At 33.7% G+C, this 5,472-nt stretch overlaps 1 long non-coding RNA gene across 1 annotated transcript; it reads left to right on the top strand.

Annotated features, from left to right (window-relative positions):
• The first annotated feature begins 839 nt into the window (after positions 1–839).
• Positions 840–3,118, top strand: LOC114471609 (uncharacterized). Its single transcript, XR_003674996.1, has 4 exons — positions 840–980; positions 1,267–1,302; positions 2,335–2,427; positions 2,981–3,118. It is a non-coding gene; the product is annotated as an uncharacterized LOC114471609 (long non-coding RNA).
• The last annotated feature ends 2,354 nt before the right edge of the window (positions 3,119–5,472 follow it).

Below are 5,472 nucleotides of genomic sequence, written 5' to 3'. Positions count from 1 at the left end.
AATAACATGATTGAGAAAAATACAATTATTATTATTAAACAATTATCATTAAATGAATAAATAAATGAATAAAATTATCAACCATTTATTTTATTTTATTAGGTTTAAATGATACACATTTTTAATTTACTAAATAAAACACATTTTTACGATTTAGGATAGCTACAAAGAATAAACCATGGCACACGAGAAAAAAATATTATTATTACTAACTTTGAGTTATATAATATAGGACACATCATGTGCATTAAGTGTTTTTTGTGCATTAGTGAACAATCTTGATTTGAACGTTTGAGGTATTTTATTGACGTTTACAGAATATTTTATTTTATATCTTTATTATCTTTATATATACTTTATTCTATATCATTACATTTTTATCACTAAACTCAGTTATTAATATAGAGTGATAGAAATTATGAAAATCTGTATATAATCTCCAGCAATAGATTATTAGTGGCACCATATTGATGCCTAGTTCTGTGTTTATAATTTTGTGTTGAAAAAGTTTCTTATTGGATTGCAATGTACTGTCTTAGATTATATTTTCACCTTTTTAAAAAGAATTGGTGACTTGAATAATTAAATTCTCTCAGGATTTTATAGTGTAAACCAGTGTTAAGCTTGTTTTGTCTTTTACTCCTCTCAGGGACAGCACGTGTGAGTGAGTTCTGTAGTATGTCTTGTTTAGGGGAAGGTCTGGATTAGGGCACACTCAGAATGTGTCTAACTGCATTCGTGCTGTTCTGTGAAATGGCAAAAGCACTATACTAAAATGAGCAATTCAATATGAAAAAAGCTATAAAATACATATCTCTGATATTTGGACACAGTTATGACAGTGATTTGTTGAAGGTTAATCATGTATGGGTATATATTTGAAATTATTGCCTTAATTGGATATTCTTTTTCACAGTCCCCCATTCAGGCTGAAGCAGAGGGTCAACTGTTCACCCATTACCCAGTCTCAGCAATTAAAGGTATATCATTCAATATTTGTATTTGTTTCATGGGTTAGGGTAATAGACATAAAATAACACCACTACAGTTGGATTATATATTTTATTGTCCATTTGTTCAAAAATAATCAATTACATTAATTTAAAAAAAAAAAAATGATTTCACCTTTTAGTTTGTGATTTAAAAAAATCTGTATATATATATATATAAAATAACTGCACATTTTAATTTATGGCAGTAAAGTAAAATTTGAACTTTACTTATTATTTACATGTGCTCAATGCTAAAATTATCTTGTCTTTCCAGGTCAACCAGAGCAGTATTATCTGATGCAGTGGACTTGTAAGTACTGCACATTTATTACTGAAAAGCGAGCCTACTTGCTAAAGCATTACCGCTTAAAACATGGATACCATACATGGACATTATCTTCATGAAAAAATAACTCTTGCACTATACAAATTAGTAAAATGATTTTATTAGCATTATGTGAAGTAATGTTATTTGTGTAATATTATAAGTAGTTATGTATTATTCACCATAGTTTCATATGTTAAGTTCTTAGATTTGCTACAATATAAATTGATTGATATCAAGCTTAATGTTGCTATCCCTCTCCCTCCCTCCCCTATCCATTTTTCAGGTTGTTGCTGAGTTTAATCGCATCACAAGTAAGAATCTTGAAGGAGACTTTTACAAAGCCCTAGACCAACATACCCCACGCTTCATTGAACTTTTAAGATCCAAAAAAGGAATGTCAGGACAAAAACTGACCGACTTGATGTGCCACATAAACTGGATGGTAAGAGTCCTGTTGTGCTTTTTCAGATTTTGAGTAAATTACACTCCATTATAATGGGTGGCGGCAATGCACCGTAGGCCTCTGTCACATACAAGTCACGCTGTCTACATGCTGCTGTGGAGAGCAAGCAAGACATGTGACCAATGATATGTATCCATGAGTACACTGACTTAATCACTTCAACAGTTTAAATGTGCTCTTTAAAATCATTTTTCGCTACCTATACCAGTTGGGGACTATTCATCCAACAGGATTTTATGTCATTCTTAGTAACAAAAAAGTACCACCATATGGTTGTTTGTCCATTTCAAGTGAGTGCTTTTTCTGCTTAATGCTTGCACTGGGGCATTTCATTTTACATTTAATTAAAATGTTGATTTTGTATTAACACAAAATGTTTACAGGGAAAGTGGGATGTTTATATATGAACAATTATACTAGTAAAATTAAAGCCCTATCTCTAAGATGAGCATGCACTGAGTAAATACAGAACAGTATATCAACACACTGTATTCCCCCCACATCCTCAAAATGCTAGAAGTTCTTCATTTGTCTGTTCTGTGTATTTTTAGTCACCAGATGTGACAGCACTTGGTTCTGTTGTCCTCAAAGGCCTTCCTATTCTACTTGGTGATGGCTCCAGTGAAGTGTACAAGACTTGCTATGTAAGTAACATATTGAAAGAATGAAACATATTGATCTGAATGTATTGTCAAATCACATTTTATTTAAAATAGAATTATTTTCAGTTGATCCGAATCAGGTTGATTATGATTTCACTCAAAACTGATCAGAATCCCGAGTAAACTGGTTTGTAGTACAAATGTAATTAACTGTGGACCCACCATCATGAAATTCCTGGAAAAGTAACTGAGTTAGAAAAAAATGATTTTCCTGTGTATTTTGGAAATATATTTTAATGTTTGCTTTTACTACTGGGCACACCTTGTGTTGTACATTGCTTTTAATGAATGTGTCAGCAAAGAGAAATTGTAATCTTATAATTAAACATGGTAGCACTTAGTTGTTGTGTAATGTTGCATTCAATAGATGATGCTACATTATTTAAAACATATTTCAAAATAGGTTTCAAATTGCGTCACAAGGGGGTACAAGCCAGTCCACAGAATTAAAATACAATGTCAATTATTTGCACCAGGGGATTTTTACCCTAAAAGAAGACCAGATTGAAAACATGTGTGTGTGCTTCTTTTGCAGGATACAACTAAAGAAGAGGTCCTCGCCTCAGTGACAGTTGTCAGTGAAGATCCTCAGCAACAGCTTCTAAATGCAGTGCACTTCCAACCCATTTCCAATGCCATCATCATTGAGGGAGGTACTGTCATGGACAATATTAGGGACTTTCCCCTGGCAGTCTGCCTCATCTTTGGGCTTATATATGCCCTTCACTTAGATTACCCAAAATGCATAGCAAACACGTTCACGTTCATTCAAGCCGTCATGCTTGGATTGGGAAGCAAAGCCCTCCCCCCAAAATTGTTAGGTTTGAAAAATAAACTACTGATGTAGACCAGTTCATACAGTGCCACAACTTACTGTTAGTGAGAATATTGTTCTTATTTCTATTAAAAACTTTCTGTGTTTAAAGTTTAAAGTTATGTTCTAGGTATAATGTTGAAGTTAAATTTGAATTTCAAATATATTTGTATTGTTTGAAAAAGTGTTATTTGTTTGATCAATGTTGCCCAAAAGATGAAACCAGTGTTAATTGTGGTTTCAGTCTTGATTTGTTTTTATTTTGAAGAGCGGACAAACAGGAATTTATTTTTGTTAATGTGCTTTTGTCATTGGGTTTCAGATTATTACTTAAAAGTACAGGCACCAAACATAAACCTAACTTACTGAAGTAAGAAATATTATTTTATAAAGATTCTCTGAGATTTGCTCTGAAAATAATGTTTCTTTTAACTGTTTCATCAACATGATTATGTTATATTCTGCATAGGGTTAGGGTTTGTCCAAAGCTACAGCATGTTACAAGGTAACTAAAAGATTTTAGTTCAATTGTTTGAGCTAATGTTTAATTCAAATGATGTAGTACATTTGGTGATTTTTGCCTTCATAACGAGCATAAAGAACAGTTTAGTGCCATGTGTCTTGTTAAATGCATTGTTGAAAATAAATTTTAAACCCACTGTTAATCCATTCATTGTTCTTGAGTTTTTATATCCTGCTCTATTCTCATTCTATTATAGAATTGTTTTATTTCAACAGCTGAATGTGATGGAGAAAAACTTAAAAGAACTAAGCTATCACTGAAAGCCCACAATAAATAAGTTACTTTAATCTAATTTATTTAAGTTAATTTGAGTACTGTTAACTCAAACTAAACAAGTTATTACAATCCAATTATTCAAGTTAAATTGAGTACTGTTAACTCAAAATGACTAAGTTATAATAATTCAATTATTTAGGTTCATTTGAGTATTGTTAACTGACAATAAATAAGTTAATCAAATCTAATTAACTTAAGTCAACAAAAATTAGTTTTTTTAAGGCAGCAAGTTTGCATATTTTTTTCAAGTAAAGTCAACTTATTGAATTTTACAGTGTAGGAGCCACTACCCGTTTGTAAGGAGTGGATGGTCTTCCTTTGTCCATTTTTTCGCTCCAGCCCAAAGACGAAGAGAGATGGGGCATCCATCTGTGTGATGTTCAAAAACCTAGACCTGACAGGGGCCCCCTGTGTGGCCGACTTTTTTGACTTGAGGGAGTCTAAAAGCCCTCGATTTGCTGTGGAGTCTGCTAAAGTCTGCAGCTCCACTACCTGCGTCTCCAGATCCTTCATCAACCGGGTTAACCCCGTAGTGACACCGCGAGTGAACTGCTGACACAGCTGTTTTATCTGGGTTTTACCAAAATCCCACCAGTGTTGTATGCTAGAGAAGGCAGGTCTGCTCTCCCTGTGGGATTCCTAAAAAAATTTAAAAGCAGTTCTAAAAGCCTGGTCATGTGACAGGGCCGTGTTAAAATACCAATAGGCGCTCTTTAAATGGATGTTTTTAATAAAATCATTATTCGAGGCTAAAAAATGATCACTAAAACCCACAGGCTGAATAAAACACCTCTTGAAAATATTGAAATGGTGTTTAAAACAATGAAGTCTCTGCTGTGGCTCCAGGTGTACTGTCTGTCCTGACTGTTAAAGACCTCCACACATCACTTCCTGATTCTCCATCAGCTGTCTGAGTGTGTGAGAGGAAGGGGGCGTGGCTCAGGATAGTTCCTGTCTAGGGTTTGATTCTCTGTGCAGTTAAAATCACCCCTAAAAACATAAAACCATCATCCTCACAGTTCTTAACACTTAAAATGTTTAAAAATGCCACCCTGTCCACCGCGTTAGTGGGAGAATAGACATTTAAAAACACAACTTTCACATTTTCAAAGACAGCTTTAACTTTCAATAAAACACCTGGAATGATTTCATCAACAGTAAAAGAAAAAGGTAAAAAATGCTGAGCAAATAAAATCCCCACCCCTCACTCAGACCTGTGGTTTATCATCACCTCCCCTTTAAAAGCCCTGTTCTAGTCACTTTCATTGTCTGTGATGCTGAGTTTCTTCAACAAACATGACGTCAATTCTGAGTCTCCATCAGTTTAAAAAGAGCAGCTGGTTTAAAATCAGACCTGTTCAGGTTTAAGGTGCTGATATTAAAATCACACATGGATCAAAAAGAAACAACAGTA

The sequence above is a fragment of the Gouania willdenowi genome, chromosome 10 (assembly GCF_900634775.1).
Source record: "Gouania willdenowi chromosome 10, fGouWil2.1, whole genome shotgun sequence".
NCBI lineage: Eukaryota > Metazoa > Chordata > Actinopteri > Blenniiformes > Gobiesocidae > Gouania > Gouania willdenowi.
The sequence above is the reverse complement of the archived record's forward strand: the minus strand, read 5'-3'. Positions and strand labels throughout refer to the sequence as shown.